Here is a 26218-nt window from a genome sequence, read left to right on the forward strand (position 1 = left end):
ATTTTATGCATTTGGAAACAGTTTTCTGAGAAAGGGTCTATAAACTTCAAGGAACTGCCAGAGGGCTCCATGAGACAAGAAGGCTGAGACCCTTGTCCCAGTTGGTCTCTAGGCCACCTGAACACCTGGGACTTCAGGATCCAAGGGTATCAGGCCTGGGGCCACCCATCAGTATGCAGCCCCTGCCTCCTGCCTTCATCTTGGCCCTCTCTGCTTCCACACCAGTAGCAGCGTCAGAGGCAATTCCCTGGGCGCTGTGCAGCCAGGTTGATGCTCAGTTACATCAGACCAACATCTTCCAATTTGTTGGTGGCTGAGGACATCAGAGAAGCCTGGAATGGGGTGGGAGGGAAGGGGATGGAGGCCTTCCTGTCCCCTGAGGACCTGGGTTCCCCCTGCGTCCAGCATGAAGAGCACTGTGGTTACTCCACCTCTAGGGCTCCACACCCCCGGGTTTCCAGGCTCCTCACACTGGTTCTTCCCTGAGGCTCCTGTGCAGAAATCCCAGATCTGGGAAATCTGGGCACTTCTTGTTTTGCAGGGGAGGAAGCCGAGATGTAGAGAGGGCAAATGCCTGGTCTAGGGCCACACAGCTTGTCAGGGTCAGAGGAGGGATGGGGCCCATCCAGTGTGGGTGCCATGTCCTAGAATAGCGTGACCTCAGTTTGCCAGGGGGGTGCCTTTACTGTGAAGGGGGTCTTCAAGGAGTCCTTTTCTGCACATTTACTCAACCTTTTACTTCGAGGACCTCACCTGTCTCTCTTATTTATTTATCAGCAGTTCAGGTTCTCTCCTAAGAGTTCAGTCTGGTCGCTTAAGGAGCTGTGTCACTGAATTTTCAGATCCCTTCACCATCTCAAAAGAAGAGAGATAAATGGACTAGTTCTTGAAATCCTTATCATAATCATTAGAATTTATGTTTCGACTTTGATCCTAGAGACAAAGACCAAGCGTAAAGCCTCACCATATTAACTATTCCTTCATCGATTATTGATTGAGCCTCTGTGTCAGGAACTAGGCTGAGCAATGGGCTAGACAGCAATGGACAGATGATCCCGACCTCATGGGGCTTCTATTTAAGATGGACATTGAATAGCTAGTTCAGGCATGCTGAGTATCAGAAGGAGTGGTGGGTCATAGGAGGAACTGATCAGCTGGTGTTAGTCAACAAAGGCTTTTCAACATAGGTGGCTTTTATGCTAAAACAGAAAAGGTTGATGGGAATGAGCTAGGGGAGTTCTAGAAATCAGGACAGCACGTGCAAAGCCCTGAGACCAGGAGATGTCTTGATGGAGCAAAGAGAATGAGGAGAGAAGCAGTTGGTGAGGTTAGGGGGATAGAAAAGACTCAGAGAGCAAGACCTTGTATACTAGGGGAGGGTCTGAAGGTATCTTGAGGGCAGTGGGAAGCCACAGAGCTTTCCACAGAAGAAAGACACCATCAGAAGCACCTTTTAAGATCACACCTGGTACAGGAGAAGAATTGGAGTGAGAAGTGAGACAGGGCAAACTAGCTAAGAGACTCTTGCAGTAGCAACCATGAGAGAAGATAGCCTTTGGGTCTAAGTATTGCCTGATTGGTGAGGATCTGGTCCAGGTTTGAGAGCTCTTTACAAGAAGGATAAAGTGGCTAAGGAACAGGGCAAGTGAGGCTCAGAGAGACTGCCTTTCTTTTATCTCCCCAGTGTCTGCAGGTAGTGGAGATCAGAGCTTCACCCTGGTGGGACAGGTAGCCCCCACCCCTGGCCGCTGAGCACACCTTGGCATTCGGTTGTATCAGCCCAGCTTCTTTATCATGTGGTCCCTGAAGTTGCTGGAAAAGCTGAGCAGATAGAGCCAGAAAGGTGAAGGAGGCAGCCCTCTCTGTTCCTTTAACTCATTATGTCTCTTAGGCCTTCTCTACTGAGCCTGGACACAGTAAACCAAACTTCTGTGCTCCCTGCCATCCCAGAGTTCATGACAAAAGTAGTCACTCAGAAAGATACGTGACTCTGAGCTGTGAGAATTACAGGGTCAAGAGCAGAGGTGGCATTCAAAATATTTAACAACCTGGACAGCACATGCACAAGCCACTCAGAACGGGCCTCTGCCGTAACTCTCAGACAGGGCCGCAGAGCCTTCTGCTTGCCACAACGTGGCTTAGCCTCTGGCCTATGGGCCAGGCTGGAGGGCCCTGGGGAGGAGCTGAGGTCATGGAGGGCAGCATCCCAGGGCTCAAGGTACTGACTACATAGCAACCAAGGTGGGAGTTTTTCCATATTTCAGGTACAACGGTCCTGGTGTCTACCTACTGATCTAGAAGGGAGTCTGGGAAGGCTTCCTGGAGGAGGTGACATCTGAGCTGAGATCTGAAGGCAGGACCTGTGAAGCTGGGAGCAGCAGTAGGAGAAACAGCTGTGGAAATGCTCCGAAGTGGGCCAGACAGTGGGGTATTTGAGGGCATGAAAGGGGCGGGGCACGTAGTGAGAGGAAGCAGAGTGACCAGCAGGAGCCATGCCCTCTGGGCCCTGGAGCCGGGGAAGGGCTCACATCTCCATGTGTGTGGGGTGCGGGGAGACTGGTCCGGGTATCACTGCAGGAGCTCAGGTGAGATGTGGCTGTGGCTTGGACAGAGGGGGAGAGGAGCGGGCAGGATGGGGAGAGAGTAAGAACCAGCAGGATTCCATGAGGGGTGAGTATGGGGGTGAGGCAGAGGGGAGGGGTCCTGAGAGGGGGCCTTGGTGTCCAGCGTGTGCTGCCGGTGCTGCATCACTCACCGGGATGTGCCAGCGGAGGAGGCCCCTTTGGAGGCAGAGGCCGTGCTGTGGACTGTTGAGTTCGAAGTTGGCAGTTGGTGTGCACCTAGTTCCTGAGCCTTCACGCGCTCACTTCTAAGACCCGGGAAGTAACACCTGCTTTATGGAGTTGTTGTAAATGTCATTACAAACACGTCAGGAAGCACCTCACCCACTATAAGCCAGCAGTGACCATAGGTGGTCAGTGGTAGTCATTGCTTTTGATTAAATGTGTATGATCAGAAATCCTGCAAGATCCTGTTACAAAGAGGAGGCACGTACGGTACCTCTTCTCCTTCGTGACATGCGGTTTTGGAGGCCCTGCCAGCAGTGGTGATGATGATGGTGAGATGGGAGTGGTGGTGATGACCGCCTCCCTGGCTTTTTGAAGTGGGTCAGACATCGGTCCCCCTCATTTAGGGAGCTGGTCTTGTGTAGAGGAAGGGTCCCTGGGCTGGGATTCAGATATTTAGCTCTGCTCCTGCCTCGGGCAGGTCACGTAGTCTCTCTCAACCTTAGTATCTTCAGATGTAAAAGGGGTTTGGGTGACAATATGTACCTCTCAGGATGGTGGTAACATTCAAACCAAATGACTTGTGCAGAGTTAATGGAATGCAGAGTGGTGCTTAGTAAAAGTTACAGCTCTTGTTCTTTCTTACGTGACCACGGTTCCTGCGCCTTAGGAAAGGAAGTAGAAAGTCACATCCAGCCCCTCCCAGCGGGACCTCAGCCCCCTCCGGCCTTTGTCTCCTGTCTCCTCCCCTTCTCCTGCTGTGATCTAGCCCTAGAAAGCAACACTGCCTTCTGTACACACACCTACCCTCAGCATGGCATGCCCTTTTCTCACCCTCTGCCTGTCAAACGTCTTCTTTGTCTCCAGGGCCCAGGCAAGTGCCACCTCTTGCAGGGAGCCTTTCTGATGCTACCAAGGAGAGCTCACAGCTCCGTCTCTCTTGTTCCCTCCAGCAATGTCACTCTGCCCTCCCTTGAACACATCCAGTGCTCAGCCTTGGGGTACAGTGCAGACCTGTGTCCTTGACTGTAAGCCTTAGAGCCTGTGACCTTGTCTGTTATGATCTCATACAATCCTCAACACTGAGCATGGGTTCACACACAGAAATCACCTAACTGGGTGGAACTGAATTAACTTGACTGATGGAGGCTCAGGCAGCAGCTCCGACACCTTGTCCGTGGCTCCAGGCAAGGGCTGTGAGTCGGCATGGGGACTGAAAGGCCTGTAGCTGAGCAGACGCTGTCCCAGACATGTCAGAAAGGAACAGGTTGTTTGGGGCAGATGTTTTTATTTTTTTATTTTTTTTAATTTGTTTTTTAATTGGAGTGAAAGTGAGAGAAAGTGAAGTCACTCAGTCGTGTCTGACTCTTTGCGACCCCATGGACTGTAACCTACCAGGCTCCTCCATCCATGGAATTTTCCAGGCAAGAATACTGGAGTGGGTTGCCATTTCTTTCTCCAAGGGATCTTCCTGACCCAGGGATTGAACCTGGGTCTCTCGCATCGCAGGCAGACGCTTTACCGTCTGAGCCATAATTGGAGTATAATCGTTTTATAACATGTTAGTTTCCACTGTAACAATGTAAATCGGTTGTAAGTATACATATAGCCCTTCCCTCTGCTCCCTCCCAGCCCGCACTCCATCCCACCCGTCCCCATTGCACCCATCTAGGTCATCACAGAGCACCAGGCTGAGCTCCCTGTGCTACACAGTAGCTTCGCACCAGAGATCTATTTGACACAGAGAAATATATATATATGTCAGTGCTACTCTCTCAATTCACCCCACCCTCTCCTCCCCACCTTGTGTCTACAAGTCTGTTCTCTATATCTCTCTATGTTTCTCTTCCTCCCCTGCAAATAGATTCATCAGTACCATTTTGGGCAGATGGTTTTGTAGATGATGTCAAAAGGACTTTCCTCAGTTCAGCTATGGAGCAGCCGTGCCCACCGCCTCTGGTAGCTGGTCCATTGCAGTCAGTCTGCTCTGAGGAGCTGGACAGGGGTATCTAGCCCTACCTGATAGTGAAGTTAGGGACCCTTCTCTTGGGCCTGGGTCAGCCCTGGCTCCATGGCTCTTCCTGCCCCAGGCTCACCCCTCCCATCCAGCCTCACTCCAGCCAGTGATTGATCTCCAGGACAAACCTTGCCTATGATCACACAGCTTCAAACCTTCTGATGGACGAACCCATTGCTAGAACCTGCCCCGGAGGCCTTCCAGGCTCCAGCCCTGCATCCTTCATAGCATCCAGGCTCTCAGTGTCCACTGTTCCTGCTGCTTCTCACATTTCTAAGGATAAGGCTACATTTCAGACTTCCTGCCGTGGATCTTTTTGTTTTGAAAACATTATGCTCACTTGAAATCTTGCTTGGAGCCTGCTTCGCCTAGTTCCATCAGGGTAGAACTGACCCCTCCCTGCCTAGATCCCCCTGTGGATCACAGACTGTCCCATCCTACCTGGAACACTTGGTACCTTTTAATACAAGGAGCACGTCTCGTGAACCATCGTTAGCGGTGGACTTTATAAAAAATGGTGCGTGCTGCTCAGGACTGACACACAGGTCCTGAGTGGCCCCAGGAAACGCTGTTCCTTAGAATGCTCACAATAGCCCTGGAAGGTTGGTATAAGGATCTCCCTTTGCAGATGAAGAAGCTGAGGCTCAGAGAGGTTAATTAGCTTGCTCTGTGTCACACAGCTCTTCTGAATCAGAGCTGGGATTTGCACATGTGTCAGGCCCCTGCTAGCTCCATCTTCCCAGCTACCAGTTCTGGTCTGGGTCTGACACACACAGGAGGCAGTAAGTAACTGCTTGCTGATGAAAGAATGAGCATGAAGCTACTAAACGGAAAAAAACGATGTGTCAAGGAGGGCTGGCTTGCTTGGTCTTTTAAAAATAAAAGAGGCTTTCTCTTATAGTTCTATGGACATAGTTGAAAAAAAGTGATGGTGTCATGCAGCATCTTAGATTGTTTTTGGACTGTCCACATTTTTAAGCAGATCATAAGACCATCATTATCTCTGCCGTACAGCGTGGAAAACTACCTCACTCTGAAAGCAGCTTGATGTTGAATGTCCCCAGCTAGCGGACAACAAGGAGAGGGTACATAGAGAATGACACAGCTGGTCTTTGGAAAGCCAGTTAAGGCATTGGGTGTTATTCTTTACCCCGCCCAACCATGGTGAGTTGTTAGGTTGTGTAGGCAGAGTCCCTGTGGCTAGAGTCCAATTTTCTGTCCTGAATTGCTTCATGCCGAAAATGCTTTGCTTTTGTTATTCCCCACCAAAGAGAAAAAAAGAAAGGAGATCCAACCAAGAGGGAGTGAGGAAGGACAGAAACTTTGAAATACCCAGAAGAAAGCTCAAGTGAGCCTGTTTCAAAGATATAATCAGCAGCAGAAGTCCAGAAAAAAAAAAAAAAATCCATGCACGACCGTGTTAAGGTTGGAAATTACAGACCACAATCCTTGGGGTAGAGCTCCTCTTTGCTCATACGTCTGGGAGCAACATGACCAGCTTAGCTTGGATCAACAGGCTCCATGTCTGAAGAGGAGATGCTTAAGGCTTTAAAGGCATCTCTGAGCCGAGGGTCTCTGGGACCCCTCGAGCAGGGGCAGCAGGGACTCCCAGAAAGGAGGTGTGACCCTGAACCTTCACCATCCCTGCTTGGCGGAGTCCCTGGTGCCCGTTCCCTTGCAGGTCCTGACCCGTTCAGGCTTAGAGTCCATCTGGATATAGTAGAAACCCTGGCCCTCCTAGTCAGTGGGGCCTGGAAGTTCACTGCAGTTTTTCCAGCCACAGAGTCCTTAGGGCTGACTGTGGATGCCCACTGTCCTCTCCCGTCCACATGATGAAGGCCCAGCACACAGCTTGGGCTTCTGCCCCAGTTTCCTCTTCTGGCCCATGGTTCCCACCTGGGACTGGATGACTGTTCTGAAGCTCAGTGAGCTTGGCTGCCAGACCTGAACCCCATCATACTCACTCCAGCTGTCTGGGGACCTGTATGAGCAGGCAGGCACCCATCATTAATAACAATGAATAATTATTATTGACGACTAAGGATTATGATGATTCCTTAAATAACAGTTGTTATGGTTAATAAACTAGTGATTTAACCATGATTTCCAGGCCAGACTGCCTGGGTTCAAAGTTCTGGCTCCATTATTTATTGTGTGACTTTGGGCAATTTTGTGGGCTTCCCTGGTAACTCAGCTGGTAAAGAATCCACCTGCAATGAAGGAGACCCAGTTCGATTCCTGAGTCAGGAAGATCCATCTGCTGGAGAAGGGATAGACTACCCACTCCAGTATTCTTGGGCTTCCCCAGTGGCTCAGATGGTAAAGAATCCTCCTGCAATGTAGGGTTTGGTCCCTGGGTTGGGAAGATCCCCTGGAGAAGGGAACGGCTTCTCAGTGCAGTATTTTGGCTTGGAGAATTCCATGGACAGAGGAGCCTTCTAGGCTCTAGTCCATGGGGTTGCAAAGAGTCAGACAGGGCTGTTTCACTTTCACTGGACTCTTAATACTGCAGAGAAAGATAATTTTTCCTACTTCACAGAACTGTTTATGAGGGTTAAATGAGTTAATATTTGTAGAGTGTTTAGGACAATGCCTAGCTCACTATAACTACTACATTGCTGACTAAAATTACAATAGTAGCAATAATAATCCTCTTCACCAACAATCTGTGGAACCTTTGCTACATGACAGGTGCACAAGCACTGCAGCAACCCAAGATGTGGGGCCTTTTGGTATCCCTGCGTTTCAGACACAGAGGCTTGGGGAGGTTAAGGATGCAGCCCAGGGTCACCAGCTGGGAGGAAACAGAGCCAGAGGTCAAAGCCAGACTCTGATTTCGGAACCAGTGCTTCTGAACCTTCAGTAAGGACTTACTGAGCTCCAGTAAGTTTCCCAATCACTCCTCTTTGAATCTCTAGATGGAGACCCGCACTTCTGATAGAGGAATGTTCAAGAAAAGTAAACTCAGAGCAGTAAGTAGGCTCGAAGACACTGGTGGGATGAGGCTTCAGATGCTGGTGGGGCCGAGATCATGGTATTTGGGTCTTATCTCCCAGCTGAAGCCCAGTCTCCCCCAGGACAGGAGACAAGCTTTTCTTCTTCTGTGCCTCCTTTAGAATGGATGGACATCTGAGCCCTCCACAGCATACTGCAGCAAGTCCTTGATCTACAGCTACTTCACCCGGGATGTCAGTGGCCAGAGTTGACCAGAGTCCATCGGCACTGTACATTAGCTGTGGTAATGCCCAAGGTTTGCTCGTGATGAACTTGTTCTTATTGTTCAGTTGTTAAGTCGTGTCCAACTGGTTGTGGCCCCATGGACTGCAGCCAGGCTTCCCTGTCTTTCAGTGTCTTCTGGGGTTTGCTCAGACTCATGTCCATTCAGTTGGTGATGCCATCCAGCCATCTCATTCTCTCACCCGCTTCTCCTCCTGCCTTCAGTCTTTCTCAGCATCAGGGTCTTTTCCAATGAGTTAGTTTTGACCATTGGGTGGTCAAAGTATTGGAGCATTAGCTTCAGCATCAGTCCTTCCCATGACTATTCAGGGTTGATTTCCTTTTGGATTGACTTGTTTGGTCTCTTGCTGTTCAGGGGACTCTCAAGAGTCTTCTCCAACACCACAGTTTGAAAGCATCAATTCTTTGGTGCTCAGCCTTCTTTATAGTCCAACTCTCACATCCATACATGACTACTAGAAAAACCATAGCTTTGACTAGATGGACCTTTGTTGGCAAAGTAATATCTCCCAGCTTTTTAATATGCTGTCTAGGTTGGTCATAGCTTTTCTCCCAAGAGAAAGTGTCTTTTAATTTCATGGCTGCAGTCACTATCTGCAGTGATTTTGGAGCCCAAGAAAATAAAATGTGTCAATGTTTCTACTTTTTCCACATCTATTTGCCATGAAGTAATGGGACTGGATGCCAAAAAATAATCTTAGGGTTTTTTGTACATGTGCTAAGTCGCTTCAGTAGTGTTCCACTCTGCGACCCCAGAGACTGTAGCCTGCTGGGCTCCTTTGTCTTAATGTTGAATTTTAAGCTAGCTTTTTTACTCTCCTCCTTCACCCTCATCAAGAGGCTTGAATAAAATCTTTGACATGAAAAAAAAAAAACAAAAGAGGCTCTTTAGTTCCTCTTTGATTTCTGTCATTAGAGTGGTATCATCTGCATATCTGATGAACTTAAGGAGAGTTTAAATTCAGCCAAGGAGGTGATGCCTCCACACCCTAGCCTGATTTCAGACTTCCATTGCAGAGACCTTACAGGAAAGGGGAGAGGGTGTATACTTTCACCAGACTCAGAGCACAGAATGCTGAACTGAGTACAAGGTAGGCTTAGGGAGCAGGGTGGAGTTGTAGCTACAGGAGAGTCGAGGTTCTCTCATCTACAATTCTGACCTGTGATGACCTACTTTTTGAGGGTTTAAATTTTAGTAACCTGAAAGAAAATACTCGTAAAGGTAGGTATTGATCTATAGAGGTAAAAACCATCAAGTCAATTGTGCCAGATAATGCAAATTTATTTTTAAATGTTAGACAGTAGAAAAGGCAGTGAATTAGTCATATTACTATGTAATTTGACTTGAAATCCATTTAAGAGACATACATTGAGTTTGGGCAAAGCACTAAGTGGAAAAGAGAGAAGGGAGCTACAAAGAAGCCCCAAGATGTGAACTTTGCTTCCAAACCCTTCCACCCCAGTGATCTTGTGGTTGCCAAAGCCACGGCTTTATTTATTTATTTTTTTTTTTAACATGGAAAGAGATGAGACAGTCCTTCATGATTAGGCTTAATTCAGCCAGAGACTTTGCCCTTAAAAACAGGCCTGGTTTTTATGTCATCTGCTTTCTGTATAAAAAACCACATTAGTTTATTCATTAAAACCTAGAGTTGATTGTCTGGTCCTTGGAATAGACAGGTTATTTGATTTTTTTTTTTTTTAACTTAAGAAAAAAATGAATGCGGTATTTGTATAGGGCCTGCTCTGCTGGGTACCATGCTGAGCTCTGAGGGGATGGTGCTGGGCAGAGTCCCGATCCCTGCCCTTGGGGAACCTGCAGTGTGGGACTCACTCAACAAAGTGTCCCAGACAGTACTTGATTACAGACCTGAGATGTGCCACAACGGAAATCTCCGGTAAACAGCCAGAGGAGCTCACTTGGTCTGGCAGTTGGGGGCTTCTCTGAGGAGATGGTGTTTAAGCCGAGAGTGGGGCAGGATGGCTTTGGATTAGGCAGCCAAGGGGAGAGCAAACCAGTTTCCAGGCAGAGGACCAGCGTGTCCAGGGTCTCAGGTTGGGAAGAAGAGGACCTAAAAGGAAGCCAGTGTGCAGAGAGCAGAGACTGGGGGTAGATGGATGTACTGAGAAACCACGTGTTGCAGAAACTGGGCCCTAGAAGCAGCCTTTCAGGGCTGCTTGTGGACTTTGGATTTGACCTTCAAAGGAATAGGGAGCTGTCAAAGGGTTTTAGATGGGGGAGATGATTTCATGAGTATTATTTAAAATTCCCTCTAGCTTCTGGATAGTGAGAGGATAGGAGTAGAGGATGGGGGAGACCAGTTAGGAGATGACTTCAGGAGTCCAGGTGAGACATGGTGGTGGCTTGGTAAGGGTAGAGGCGCTGGAGAGGAAGAAAACCACTTTAAGAGGTGTCTGCTTAGGAGGTAGGACAGACAGGGCCTGGTAACTCACTGCCTGTGGGTAGTAAGGCACAGAGGGTGCCAAGGCAGCCAGCCCTCCAGGCTTCTGCTGGGGCAACTGCTAGGTGGTAGTACTATTTACTGTGATTGAATGTGCTGGAAGAAAGCTAAAAAAAAATGCTCAAAGCAAAACACTAGGAGACTCTTAGGTCACAAGAAAGAATCTAACACTGACCAAGAAGTGGGGAAAAGACAGCAAACTTGCAGTCCCTCAAAGTGTAAGTGCAAATGGCCAAGAAATAGACAAAGATACTCAGCTGTTATTCAAAAGCTGCAGATTAAAATAACGAGGCTACATTTACCTATCACACTGACAGTGGTAAAAGAGCACCCTAATGCCTAATGTTGTCGAGAGTACAAGGAACTGGCATGCTGGTATACTGCTGTTAGAAGTTGAAATTGATAAGTGTCTTGGGCGTGTTGGTGAGCGTGGGGTAAATTAAGATTTTTTACTGTTAAAAAATATCCTGTAAGTACTTAACCACACAAAGATATATGTGCAGATATTATTTACAGCAGTGAAAAATTGCAAACATCCCAGATGTCCATACATTGGAAATTACACATCTATGTAATTATTTAAAAAGTAGATTAAAATTAGTGTGTATAAAGTGATCCATTGTGTAAACTCCTGGATGTGTATCTATGTGAATAGCTGTACATGTGGATACATATACCAAGTGGTTTAGAAGGAAATCTAAAATCATATTGCTAGTGATAGATGAGTTTTTACTGTATTTGGGTAAATAGAGAAAATGATACTTTAAAGGAAGAGAAGACAATAACTTTAGTGTATTGTAGTTAAAGTGTTGCTATAAGGAAACCATGGAAGGGAGTAACTAATTCTGACGGGGTGGTGGAAGCAGGCTTCACAGAAGCGGTGTCACTGGATTGAGAATGAATAATCAGGCCTACATTTGTTTTCCGGTTTCTACACAGCTTTGTAGCTCATATTCAAAAGAAATAGGGAACTCCCCAGAAAGGAAAAAACTGAACTGGTTCTGCAAACCTTTCTGTCTGTTTGCTCCCTGGTCATAAAAAATTCATGCCAATTAATTTAAAACCGGATGACAGGGAATGGCAGCTTAAAGACTCAACAACAGCTTCGATCGGTGTCCGATACAGTCACTGTGCCGCTGTCTCCCACCTCCCCCGGCTCGGTTGGATTTTATCCTCGTTTGCAGCAGCAATGGCTTTCCTGGATCCTTTGTCATCAGCTCTATTTCCTTGGTTACTATCGTGGATCTTTGAATAAGGAATTGCTTTCACGTCACATGTTCTAAACTTGGTTTTAGAAATTATGCAGCTTCCTATCAGAAGGTCCTTTTGGGAGCTTAAATACGCCTTGATAGGTCTAGTTACTTTGTGGAAAAACTGGTGACCCAACAGAACAGGATGACCCTGCCTTGGTTTGCAAACAGAACTTAATTGGTGGCCTTATGACATGGAATTGAAAACGTGGGGTCTGAGGAAGGCCAGAAGGGAAACTGAATACACCCACAGAGCCCAGGGTCAGGAGTAGGCCGTGAGGGCCCCAGTCCCGGGGTCCTCCAGTTACCAGCTGTGTGACCTCCAACAGCTTTCCTGACACATAATAAGCATCAGGTGTTTTTCCTGTTTCAGCTTTGAAACAGGATGGTCTTAGATTCCAAGGTCTGGCCACAGCAAAGTGAGGGAATTGAAAACAGCCTTCCCAACATAAGGCAGGAATCCTGCTGGGAGGAGCGTAGACATGGATAAGCATTTACAATTTCAAACATCAATTATTTTAATGACAATTAGAAAAAAGTATGGGCTTCCCTGGTGGCTCATACAGTTAGAAATCAGCCCACAATGTGGAAGACCCAGGTTCGATCCCTGGGTCAGGAAGATCCCCTGGAATAGGAAATGACAACCCACTCCAGTATTCTTGCCTGGAGAATTCCATGGGCAGAGAAACTTGGAGGGCCACAGCCTACAGATTCGCAAGAAGTCAGACACGGCTAAGCGACTAACACATTCACACACACACACACAAAAAAATATATAAACAGTGCAGCAAACCTGTGACTGCATAGGTATTTGTACAAAGCGTGATTGTGATGAAAATTTCCCTTAAATTGTTAACAACTTTCTTTTTTGCAATTATAGAATCCATCCTAATAGAAAGGTGGTCTTCCATTGGGCTATAGAGAAAAGACGGAGAAACAAAGAACTCAGAAACATTTAAAAAATTGTTTTGGAGTATAATTGATTTACCATGTTGCGTAAAGTTTCAGGTGTACAGCAAAGTGGATCTGTTACACATATACACATAGACACTCTTTCTTATACTCTTTTCCTACATAGAGAAGCCTGATGGGCTGCAGTCCATGGGGTCATAAAGAGTTGGGCATGACTGAGCGACTAACACTTACTTAGTGTGAGAAGCTTTTTAAAAAAATCCATTAAACATAGAGTTAAGTAAAATATGTGAATTGATTTGGAAAGATTAGTATGTGGTAGTAGAGTGAGCCACTGAAAATCCAGAAGGTGGTTCCAACGTGACTGCAGCAGGCCTTGGACAGATGGCCAAACCTCCCTGCGTTACCATTCTCTCACCTATAATATCTCAGGGTGGTTATGAGGATCATAAGATAATATCCATAGACATCACTGGCTCACTAGCTGTCACATAGTAGGGACTCAAATATATGAGTTTCTTTCCCTTTTCCTTAGCCTCGCCTTTCTAGGTTGAAAGTGATCTCTGAGGGATCACTGCGCCAGTGCTTTCAATGCAGGGGGCTTGGGTCAGTCCCTGGTCTGGGAACTAAGACCCACATGCACTGCAGCGTGGCCAAAAAAAATAAAATAACAATGAAAGTGATCTCTGAGATTGCCCAGACTGGCTCCCTTACTTTCCATGTGATGTAATTGAAGCCCGATTGGGGAAAGACCAGCTCCTAAAGTCACATGCTCCTAACTCCACTGGTCTCAGACGTGTGCAATGCCTGGCAGATGTGACCACAGGCCTGAAAGGTCTTCGAGAAACTGACAAAAGGCATGGGAATGCAAATGAGTTCATTGCACAGGCCGCAGTCATGGTGGTGGGGAAGGGGTAGTCATGATCTGCATGGTCCTTTCCAGGGTAGTATATCTTCATAGCCCCTGCTTTGCAAAATGGTGAACTCTGTAATGATAAACTCTATACCAACAAAGGTCCATATAGTCGAATGTATGGTTTTTCCCGTCATCATGTATGGATGTGAGAGTTGGAAATCGTATAGAAAGCCAAGCACCGAAGAATTGATGCATTTGAACTGTGGTGTTGGAGAAGACTCTTGAGAGTCCCTTGAACTGCAAGGAGATCCAGCCAGTCCATCCTAAAGGACATCAGTCCTAAATGTTCATTGGAAGAACTGATGCTGAAGCTGAAACTCCAATACTTTGGCCACCTGATGCGAAGAACTGACTCATTGGCCAAAACTGTGATGCTGGGAAAGATTGAAGGCAGGAGGAGAAGGGGACGACAGAGGACGAGATGGTTGGGTGGCATCACCAACTTGATGGACATGAGTTTGAGTAAACTCCGGGAGTGGACAGGGAAGCCTTGCATGCTGCAGTCCATGGGGTCATAAGGAGTTGGACACCCTTGAGTGACTGAACTGAACTGAACTGAACTGAAACTCTGTAGAGAGGGAAAAAATCTGGAAAAATACCCCCAGATGTTGGGAGTGTATTAATATAGTAGCATTTTTCTTTGCTCTGTTTCTCCTGGTATTCATGATTGCTTGCATTTTGACATCTATGAAAAATAAAAATAAATGCCAAAAATATTAGAAAGCTGAGTTTTCTGTACTGCAAGTTGGGAGATGTTGATGCACTTCTTAGCCTGTGACTATTATCACACTTCATTTTTTGACTATCACACTTCAGTTTTGAAATTCTCCTCCAGCTCCTAATCATTAGCAACTTCCCCAGTTACATGGGATCATACGTGGTTTGTAACCAATACTGTGTATAAAAACCTGTGCTGCCTTTTAGTCCAGTGGTCTCAAGGGATTAATTGTGATCATCTTCTTGTTTTGCAGATGGAAAAACTGAGAATCAGAGAGGGCTAGTGATCTCTTGGATACCTGGTCAGTAGGTAAGTGACAATGCTGAAAGCGAGCCTGAAATAAGGTCTATGTCTAGTCTCTGTGATTCAGTCTCTGCAGGCCCGTCTCCCCAATCTTGCGATTTTTCTGATTTGCACAGTTCAAGTTAGGAAATAAGATGAGTCGGTCTGAGGCATTTGGGTATTATTTGCACTTGTGGTTTCTGTTTGTTCCCACTATTGAGTTGGAATGATTAACAAGTAGCTGTATGAAGGCTTCTTAAGCGTCTCCTGGCCCATCCTGGGAATGACAGTGATCTTGGGTGGCCTTGGCCTGCAGTGGCTTGAAGCAGGGTTTCATTTCCGACCAGAGATCGAGGTCAGGTCACGGCATTGAGAGTGCTGAATCCTAGCCACTAGAGAAGCAGGGACTGTGGCCCATCAGCTGGGTAGAAATGAATTTCCGCATGGAGATGGAAAGCAGTGAAGCAAGTAAAGTCTTTATTAGAAGGAGCAAGAGGACGGTGCATGTGGACAGATACACAGGCGGGCTCAGAGAGAGAGATTTGCTGAGCTGCGCCCTGGTGGTGGTTTGAATCACTTTTATGGGGCATGTCTTCCTGGTTTCCTTTGGCCCATCATTTTGCTTCGCCTGGTCCTGAGTCTGCATTTGGTGTGTCTCAGGGTCCCCCGCTGTGTATGTGCCCATCTCTTAACCAAGATGGATTCTAGCAAAGAGGCTTATGAGCATTTGATATCACTTACGCTGAGGTGATACCCCCTCTCTTTCGGCCTCCAAGGAGCCTTTCTGCACACATGTAGTTGGGAAGGTCTCCTTGATCTCGGGAATGAGGAGTATGTGGTCTTTTATCTGGGCGGGGCCCAGCCTCCTCCATCCTCCTCCTTTTACGGAGTTTCTGCTGTTGAGTTTTTGTCCACAGGGGAGAAGCTGTGCAGCCTGGAGCCCACCCGTCTCCTGCCTCAGTAGGGTGGGTTAAAACCTGGCCCCTGCCTTGTGCCTAATGGGACATCACTGCCCCTTCTTCAACACACCCAAGACTTTGGTTCGTGGAGAACAGAGAGCCTTGCACTAGGGGCGGCAGGAGGTCGGGGTTCCTGTCACACAGCGAGCTGCTCTGTGACCTTGAACAAGCCACTTAACTCAGGGATACATTCTTTTTCAGACCATTTTTCCCCCCAGAATGTGTGTTGCTGGCCTCTGTGCCAGGCACTGAGGCTAACGAGATAAATACAACACAAGCTTTGCCCGGGAGGCACTCACAGCCCAATTTATGAGCTCCTCCATTTCCTCATTACTGTCTGATCATGAGAATTTCTAACATCTGCTTTGGAGTCTATAATCTCCAGGGCATTTTGTGATCTTCCCTGAAACACCATAAGATGGAAAGAAGTTGTTATTGCCGTTTTGCTAAGGAGAAAACTACAGCTTAGAGGGTTGGCCATACAGTGAGTGAGGCTTAGAGCTGCCCTTGAATCTACATATACTAGCTTCCAAGCCGGGACTAAAATGTTGGGGAGATCAGCAACCAGAAGGAACCTACCCTGGTGGAGAGATACTTCAATGCAAGGAGTACTTTCCTGCATCTAACTGGATAGTCCAGAAACCAATGTCTTCTCTGATTGAGAGTGAGTCAGCCTTGGGCTCTAGGTCTGCTGATAATCAGAGGAAGATATGCTGCACTCCCAGAGTCGCCTCCTTCGGGAGACTGCGATTCAGCATATCAGAGCGAGCCCGCCATGGTCCAGAGGGGCGCAGCACCCCCTCTTCTGCGGGACCGTCCTGAGTGCTGTTGCCTCCCACCAAAGCTTAATGATCCTGGGAGCTTCTGCTTTTGCAGAGTTGCCTGGCCTCGGGCAAGACATGGAGACTTGATAGAAATTAGAGGCTGTGCTGTTTGTTTGTGGGCATGACAGCTTCTGGAGCTGGAAGCTCTTGGACTCCCTCACAGTCTGGAATTTCAAAGAGTGCGTGAATCACCTCAGAGACTGGGCCTGGCTTTTCTGTTTCACAGTGTGTGTTGTACATTGTGAATTGTGGCCATCTTTGATGAAGATGATGTGTGTGATGTCTGGGAGCTGCAGGATTTGTGGCGAATGTGTGTGTGCCTGTGTGGGGCGTGGGGTTCTTAAGGAACGTGTGCGTGCACGTGTGTATGTGTTTTAATCTCTAGGAAGCAATTCTCATATGAAAAAAACAAAACACTTACGGGTGTAATTTTTCAACAGGACTCAGAAATGGGCTTTTAATAAGCATCATTAAACTCTTTGATTACAAGGGGAGGCCAGCATGCTTTCATCCTGGCTTAGATCACACAGCTCTCCCTGGCTCTGTTCTTGGGGGTCAGATGAAAACTCCTGCTATTCATACCGGTCTCTCCAAAGTGCCCCTCCCCTCTCTTGCCCTCCCCGGCCCCTGCCCCTACCCTGTGCTTTCTGATCTCTCCGCTTGGACCTCGACGCAGACGGGGCTGGTGTCAGGACTGACAGATGATAGCCGCGGGTACGCCTGGAATCTGAGCGTCCCGTGTCTCGCCCTGTCCCAGCAGGCAACTTTAGAGTCTTTGTTTAGGAGGTGCTCTGAGGCCAGAGATCCGGGGCCCCTTCCTTCCCCCCAGGGTCACTTACAGCCACTGCCACCCAGCAGGACTGTGAGTGCGTACAGACCCTTTCCTGCATGGATTGGGTTTCCCCTTGTCTGACACGGGAGGATGAGAAGCTGTGCTGAAAGACAGGTTTCTCTCTGAACTGAAAGCACTGCGCCAGGTCTCCAAAGGAAGCTGGTTCCCAGAGCGATTATCTTTCCTGAACTGAGAGCAAGGTGCTCTGTTGACAGGAAGCCCAGTAGGTTTAGCAACAGGCTTATCAGGCTGTGCTGCAGGAATGTTCATTCATGTCAACAGGTCTGGGTTTGTGCAATTCTGTTCTGAGACTGGTGTGTTCTGATTTGCCCGGGTCCTTCTCAGAGGCAGTGCCCCCCATAGGGTGTGGAGTTCTGCTTCAATTGTCTTTGTTCCCCGCATGGGACCCAGCCCAGGGGTACCTGGCCTGGGGCTGAGTGTGAGGTGTTTGTGGTCTACATAGAAGCCACTGGCTCCAGGCAGCAGACTGGTCCTGGGTGGGGTATTCATGCCTCAATTAATATATCAGGCCCTCATTAGAGTTCTCTTACTGTACCAACTACTCATTTTCTCTGTGCCTTGGTTGGTCTTGGAGGGTCTGCCCTATCTGAAATGTTCTATCAAGTTCTTATAGGGTCTTGGGCCTCCCTGGTGGCTGAGATGGTATAGAATCTGCCTGAAATGTGAGTAGACCTGGGTTCAATCTCTGGGTTGGGAAGATCCCCTGAAATAGGGAATTGCTACCCACTCTAGTATTCTTGCCTGAAAAATCCCATGGGCAGTGGAACCTGATGGGCTCCCTTCCATGGGGTGGCAGAATCGGACATGACTGAGCAACTAAAACCACACCCACACACACGCATTGATTCTTATCAGCAGCTTTTTTGCAGTGGCCAACCTCTGGTCCTTAAGGCCCCAGTCATTGGCTCAAAACTGGTTTAAAACCAGACAAACCACTGAACATTAAAGTCCTGCTACACCTCCCAGATGGGTATGCTGCCTTGACCTTGAGGCTGACCCAGCCAGCCTTCCAGAGCTGTGGCCACAGCCATTCAGTGTTAGTTCTCCAAATACCCTCAGTCATTGCTTTCAGGGACATCCGTTTTATTAAGAACCTGCTATGCAAAGCTCTGTGATAACATATTTGATATATTTTTTCTAATTTTATACCCATTTTCCAGATGGGATAACTAAGTTTCAAAGACATTAACATACCTGTAATGTATAAGTAGTCAGTGATCATGCTAGGACTTGAACCCAGGTGTTTGGATTAGAAAACAGAAACTCTGCATTTCTGTAAAGCATATAGCATACAGTGGCTAGCAGAAAATAGTTGTCACATATTAGTGATACTTTTTTTTAAAGTAATTTTTTTGATAAAGCATTCATCACATTGTACCCTAATTGATGGTTCTTCTGTGGTCCTCTCCCACTGGACTGTGAGTTTCTTAAGAAGAGAAACTGGAGCCCCAGCCTCTAGCAAAGTATAGGATTTAGAGCAACTGATCAATAAATGTTTGAATGATTTAAAAATAGTCAGAATATCTCCTTGTGCTGGTTGTTGGCTATGTGCCAGGTGAAATGCCAAGTGCTCTGTATGTATATTATTTTGTTTAATTCTTAAAACAACCCTGTGAGATAGATGTTGTTATTGTAATATTCATAATAAAGAAAGTAGAGGCTTGCAGAGCTTTGGGTAACCTTTCTAGGTTGCACCGTTGCTAAGTGGCAGAGCTGGGAACGGGACCCTGGCTGACTGCCACCTGTGATGTCGTGTCTCGTCCAGATGCTCTGGCCTTCCCAGGATGTCCCAGCATCCCTCACAGCCGTAACCGATGCCCAGGGCTCCTCCAGTGGCTTCCTGTGAAGCTGTCACTCAAATCCAGCGCCTGTTCATCCGAATCTGTGTGAGCTCTCCATCCAGAAGAGGCAAAGCTGGTGAAGGCTGGGGGGGCCACAGTCACATGTGAAAAACAGCGTGAAGAGCCACGAATAAAATAGACAAGAAAAGGGTTTCCTCCCGGAGAGTAAACCATCTGATTTATAAGACACAAGCAGGGGCAAAGTCGACATCAAAAGGTACAAGCTTCTGAGAACAGTGGTGAAGTGATTCAGCAGCGTTTTCTGGGGGCATCTCTTAGGCTCGGCAAGGAGGCTGCTGCAGACTCCTGGCGGGGGGTGAGGTCAGGCGAGGGGAAAGGCCTCGGTGCCTTGATCCCCGGGGAGGGCCTTCCCTTCTGAGACCTTCCCACAAGACCTCATGAACCGATGATTTATTTCATCATGGGGAGTTCATCTTATGCAAGCCGAAGAAATGGTACTCCGCCTTCATTGCCACAAGATAATTGACCCTTTGTGACTCTGTTCAGAGGGGAGCAGGAGCATGTGCTTTTAGTGAGCTTGAAGGAGCGGGGAGAAGGATTTGAGCTGGGAAAGAAAGGGGACTGCAGTAACCCCGGAGGCTGCCTGGGTGGGACTAGGATTCTGACTAGTCCCACTCGACTAGGGCCCACTTGGCATGAATCCAGGCAGGTTCTGTGTCCTGGGACTCCAGGGAGGTACACTGCTGCCTCATCTAAATGCTACGTCAGAACAGCTGCCTTGGGAGACCACACGTGAACACTCCCTGGCCAAGAGAAAAGTAAGCAGTGTGATGACATGGTGACGCAGCAGTTAAAGCCTTCATGGACGTGGCTTTGGGTGGCCGCGGGCTTCGCTCTTCTGAAGCTTGGCCCTGTGCACCCCAAAATCAGTGGCGATACCAGCTCTTGCAGCTGGGTCTTGAGGGAACTTGGTCTTTTCCCCACGGCAATGATTTTTAACCATGCTCTGCAGAGCCCTAGGGCTTTAGTGGAATCCTCTCTGAGACTTCCTCTGGAGACAGGCAGACGATTCCCTGTTGGCTTCTGGAAGCCCGCCTTGCTCATCCTCCTCTCTCTGTTGCTCACTGGGCTTCCTTGTTGCCAAGACCGGTGTTTGGCTGGGTGCACTCCGTGACCGCGCCATTTGTTTACGGCCAACATTTGCTCTCATTGGCCATTGTGTCTGTTCGGATTGGTTGCTGTCTGTGCCATATCCATTGTTAAATATTTTGAATGTCACTCCTGCTTGCAAGCGTCCCTTTTGTGCAGAGCCAGAATGCCCATACCAGCTGCATCCCAACAGGGACACTTGGTCCCAGCCACCAGCCTATGAACCATAGGCTTCACAGAACCAAGACAGTTTTGCTCTCTTTGAGAAGTGCTTGGCTGAGCTTCCTCATTCATCCTAGGGCCACAGAGTCACCTGAATGTCACCAGCCCACGTGCCCACGTGAGGCTTGACGATTCATCTAACCCTGCCCACGGCCACCAGAGCAGAAGCCCTGGTTTTGCTGCCATTGCAGACCTGGGAGCAGGAGCTGGGCTTTTTCATCCCAGGCCCTGGCAGATAGCAGGCTTTACTGCCTGCCTGTGGATATGATTCCCAGATCCACTCAGCTGTGCCTTTCCGAACAGGCTGCTTTCTCAAACGAGCAGGATGTGCCAACTTTTCTGGCAGAATTCCTTATGAACGTTTGTTCTTTCCTTTCCCCTTGTCTTGGGGGAAAAAAAAAAGAAAGGCAAATGAAATGGCAGAAGAAATGTTCAATAAAAGTGCATGCATTTGAGCTGCAGGCAGACCACAATTTATATCTAGGCTCTGCTCCTGATTAGCTGTTTGACCTTGGGGAACTGGCTCAATCTTCTGGCCTCAGTTTCCTTATGTGTAAGGTGGGAATGTTGGGAAAAAATGACAACTACATTACCATGTGCCTGGCAGAGTTGTAAGCATTTCCCTGACCCCCTGCGGTAGGGAACCCTATCCTCTCCTCATCTTTCAGATGAGGAAATTGAAGCACAAAGCGATGGAGTGACTTTTCCAAGGTCACACAGCTAAATGGCGAAGCCCATACTCAAACCTAGGTGGTCTGGCTACAGAGTCTACACTCCAGACTTCTCCAGCTCTCTCTCAGGCCTGTGTGAGAACCGAGTAGCTCCCAAGTAAATGACTGGAGTTGAGGATGCTCTTCTTACAAGCTAGTTTTCTTCTCTTGTTCTGTATCCAAGAGAAATAGAAGAAAAGAAATCTTTCCTCTCACCGAGTACTACTCTGTGCTGGGTTCTACTCTGTGTGCTTTGTATGTGTTATCTTATGTAAATGTACTGTTTCCCTTTTTATTAATAATATTGTTCCAGGTGTTCAGATGAGGGGACAATAGAATGAGCAGCCCCGACAGGTAGTGAGCTCCCCATCGAGGGAATGATACAAATAGGAACAAGATGGCCTTTGTCAGGGCTGTGGTGGGGATTCTAGCCTTGGATTTTTCTTTACAAGGTACTTTTCATTGCTTGGTCCAGGATCTGATCAGTTCCCTGGGTTTTGACAAAGTAAAAAAAGAGTGGATCAGAGGAAGTCCCTTGAGCTGTTTCCAGTGCTTCGGTGTCTTCTAGAAATTATACACTGACCCTAACCGAGCAGCAGAGGCCAGCGAAGCAGTTTCTGCCTGTATCTGGAATTTATATGTTTGGGAATTAAGAAACCCAGATTCTAGTATAAGCTCTGCAATTCTTTGGGAAATCATTTAACCTCTCTGTACCTTTTGTTCAAAAGAGATATAATAACTTTAAAGACTTTCTATGTCTAAAGAGTAACACATGCATATAAGTTGGAAGTGCCATACCAATAAGATTTATTAGCATATATTGTCTCTCTTCCTGGTAACACCTTCAATCTTTATTCCAAAAAGTGAGTCAAGGGAAATTCTATCTCTTCTAGGGCTAGAGCCCAGGAGGAAGAGAGACTGAAAAATGAGAGAAATATAGCCAACTCATCATTTTTAGTTTAGAGAGCCTCCAAGCCTAAAGCAGAACCTCTAACCTAGGTAAAAGAGGAAAGAATGGAGAACTTACCTTTGCGTTTACTTGCAAACAAAGGGAAAGGGAAAGCTGATGGATTATGTGTTCTCAGTGGCTAACACTGAGTCTTTGTTGAGGAGTAAGGAAGCACAGATGACAAGCTATTAGCTAGGCAGAGAGAGGCAGAGCTTGTGCAGGAATGGCACGTATATAATATATTAACTTGGCTTCTGGAATCAGACTCTGGGACAGAGATTTGCGTGCAGAAAGTTTACTGGGCTTGCCCTCGGGATCAACACTTGTGCAGGAGTAAGGGAAGTGAGACTGGATCAAGGGAGGAATTGAATGGCTTCCCTGGTGGCTCAGATGGTAAAGAATCCACCTACAATGTGGGAGACCTGGGTTCAATCCCTGGGTTGGGAAGATCCCCTGGAGAAGGGAACGGCTACCCACTCCAGTATTCTGGCCTGGAGAATTCCATGGACTGTACAGTCCACAGGGTCGCAAAGAGTCAAACACGACTGAGCAACTTTCCCTTTCACTTTCATGTCCCAGCAGAGGCATCGACCTATCCCCCAGGGAGCTCTGGAGCTGGGACAGTCCTTCAGTGCCCTGCACTGAGTCAAGAGGAGTTGGCCTTACTGCCCTCAGCAGCAGCAGCAGCTGGGCAGGGCACCTGGGTGAGGCAGCTCCCTTGGGCAGAGGACCGTCCCTGGAGTGGGACTCTGCTGAGAGCTGTCAGCAAGCAGGACCAACTTGCCCAGAGCTGGGGGACCGAGTGCCTCGTCCCGAGAGCTCCTTTGAGCAGCACATCACAGCATCCTCTGCACATGGCGTGCAGGCAGCCCTTTCCTTACATCCCACTGCACACATCACTCATTCAAACAGTTCACATGTGGCCTCAGGATTTTTACAGATACCGTACTCCAGATAAATGTTATCAACCAATTGGAATTGGCTTGTGCAAAGGAACCTGTGGCTCCCTTTGGCCCCTCCATCTGTAGGAGACATTCAGTGATGGTGTAGTAATGAGCCTCGTGTCATGATTGCTCTTTCAAGATTGGACGGTAGGCAAACCTTAGACAAGTTCCCTGACATGACGAGTGGAAAATGTGATTTTTAAAATATGTTTTCATGTTATTCCCTTTGACCCCATTCCATTTATTTGAGCTCCGCCTTCCCTGGGGGCTCAGACAGTAGAGAATCTGCCTGCCAATGCAGGAGACCTGGATTTGGTCTCTGAGTCGGGAAGATCCCCTGGAGGAGGAAATGGCAACCTACTGCAGTATTCTTGCCTGGAGAATTCCATGGACAGAGGAGCCTGGTGGGCTACAGTCCATGGGGTTGCAGAGTCAGACATGACTGAGCGACAAGTATTTTTATTTTGCTTTTCTTTTATTAAATGCAGTTTTCCCCATGATTCGTTTCCTTTTCTTCTCTTTCTCTTTTTAAGTTTGTTTAAATTATTATTATTATTATTATTTTTTTTTGGAGAAGGCGATGGCACCCCACTCCAGTACTTTGCCTGGAAAATCCCATGGATGGAGAAGCCTGGTAGGCTGCAGTCCATGGGGTTGCTAGGAGTCGGACATGACTGAGCGACTTCACTTTCACTTTTCACTTTCACACATTGGAGAGGGAAATGGCAACCCACTCCAATGTTCTTGCCTGGAGAATCCCAGGGACGGGGGAGCCTGGTGGCTGCCGTCTATGGGGTCGCACAGAGTCGGACACGACTGAAGCAACTTAGTAGCAAATTATTTTTTACTACATACTCTCTTGTCATCTCATCCTTTTTTATTTTGACTATCATCCACTTCAGACATCACTTCTTCACCCAGGTCACTTGCCAAACCAGTTCATCCGATTCACTTCTCTAGTATCCAGAACAACAATAAATGATATCCATGCTTAGCCCATGAATAAACAGATGCTTGGAGAGGTTAAGATATTTTTTGAAGAAGAGACATCTTTCAAGAGACTGGGGGTGTGCTTTTTCTTAGGTCTGTTAACTCCCAAAGTCTTTGTCCTCTTTTCTCCCCCTTTGAGATATTTGTCAAGGTGATCTCTGGATGACTCCAGGTTCTCCTATTTGAGTCTCAACTGTCAGAATTCTACAGACTTCAGTTGTTAATCCTGTTGGTCATTCCAAACCATTGCAGAGTGAGGGGAGCCACCCTGCACCACTGGGTGGGTGGTGCCCCTTCTGCTTTCCCTGAACAGGGTAACTGTAGAGTGCTGGGGCAGCCTGGCCTCTGGGTCCACTACCTATCCATGTCATTGAATTCCGGAGATGCTCCAATGGTGGGGAACCTTTGGGATTATAAACTCATTGTCAGGGTCGATGGGATGTGGCTGACACTGAAGCCAACAAATGACTTGTTGTGACTCTTGATAAATGAGACTTCAGTCGGTCCAGCTGGCCACCTGCCAAAAGCCTGGCAGCATCACCGAGGACCCAGGTGGGTCCGAACGCTTATGCTCTGATCTGTCATCTGCCTTCACGGAAGATGCATTTGGTAAAGGAAGATTTTTTTGCTTTTAACTGAGAGCTGGTTCCATCAGAACCAAAAGGCTGTGGTTAAAGAGCACCTGCAGAGGCTCCTATTCTGTGCCAGGTATGAAGCTAAACCCTTGGAGATACAAAACTGAAACCTGTGTCCCCATCCCCTCACCCTTAATATGTGGGCTGGTGTTTTTAACGACTGTGTGGATGGAAGATGCGGGCCCCCTACCACCTCCCGATGCTGTAAGGCTACTGGGCTCTTACGGTCCGTTGCTTGATTCTGCCCTCCGACCTAGAGACCGCGACTTCTTTGTGCGGGGAGGACCTTACCATCCTCAGAGTGAGTGGAAAGAAAGTCTGACTTGAGTCCTCACTCCTCTCTATGATACAGGTTTTCTGTGTGATCTTGGACCAGGCACTTGACCTCTCTGGGCCTCAGTGTTACCTCCAAGTCATTGTAGAACGTAGTCACTGTAATGCCTCAAGTGTTGGGGAAGTGCCTTGTATAGTGCCCTGGACACAGTAGGCACTAGATAATGATATCATGTTTTCCTTTCTCACCCCCACTTCCTTAGCAAGATCAGTGGAGAAGTTTTTCTGGACACCGATGACCTCTAGAGCAGGAGAGTTTCCTCCAGCAATGCTTCCAGTCTGCGCTGGATGATCCAGGGTTGAAGGGATCTTTGATCTCCATCTGATATCCTTTCTCACTGCACCCCAAGGGAGCAGGGCACACCTTCACTGCCTCCTACCAGCCCTGACTTGCAGAGAACTCCTTCATTTGCCGATTCTTCACCACCACCCCAATACTCCTTCTGAGTGGGATGTCACCAAGATTGCTCAGAAGAAGTAGTGATGGCAAGAGGAAGGGGTCCCTGTGCCAGGAGCTGGCTCTATGAAAACAGAACACTTTTTTGCCCTAAGACTTAAGTCTTCTTGTTTATAATGTAGGGTAATAATACTTCCTTTGCGGGCACTGCCTGAGGATGGCATGTGATAACACACATGAGAGCAGGTTTTGAAACACACACGTGATTTGTGGTTATGGATGGCGTCTTTCCTCATGAGTTTCCACCTCTTGGTCTGGCCCTTTCACCAACAGCTCCCAGTACAAGTTGCCAAATTATCTGGACTATGCAGATAACTCTCCAACAATCTGTTCGCGATCCTTCCCAAAGAACTTGTTTTAGTTATTTATGCTTATTGACATGTCTAAACTCCAGGATATTTAAGAGCAAGGTCTGGTCTTAATTCGTCTTTATCTCCAGGAAGTAACAGATCGTGTCATCACTGTTTGAAGAAATGAAAGTTGATGAACACTGGGTACCTGTTACATATCCGCCCTGGGCATGTAAGGTCTCATGTAATCCTGCAGCAACTCTAGGAAGCTGATACTATTCCACTCTTGAGAAGAGGAAATTGAGGCCCAGAGAGGTGAAGCCACTTACTCAAGACCGCACAGCCAGTAACTAGCAGAGTAGGGACACCACATTCACAGCCCTCGACTCCAAGGCTAGTCCTCTTTATGCTGAGCTTGCATGTTCGCGCTCTCTCTCCTTTCCATATTTTACTGCACAAACATCATTAAAACAACAATAACAGGGAAAAAATAAAATTACCTTCCATTTCCCCACTTGTAG

General features: G+C 47.6%; 1 protein-coding gene across 4 annotated transcripts in view; it reads left to right on the top strand.

Moving 5' to 3' along the window:
• TENM4 (teneurin transmembrane protein 4) overlaps positions 1–26218 on the top strand; it is an 855551-nt gene that overhangs the window by 157026 nt on the left and 672307 nt on the right. For all 4 annotated transcript variants that reach the window (XM_070365001.1, XM_070365000.1, XM_070365002.1 and 1 more), the window contains exon 2: positions 14552–14607. The gene's annotated coding sequence lies outside the window, so the exon portion shown is untranslated. The remainder of the gene's footprint in view (positions 1–14551; positions 14608–26218) is intronic.

This window comes from Bos mutus, chromosome 29, assembly GCF_027580195.1.
Source record: "Bos mutus isolate GX-2022 chromosome 29, NWIPB_WYAK_1.1, whole genome shotgun sequence".
Classification (NCBI taxonomy): Eukaryota; Metazoa; Chordata; class Mammalia; order Artiodactyla; family Bovidae; genus Bos; species Bos mutus.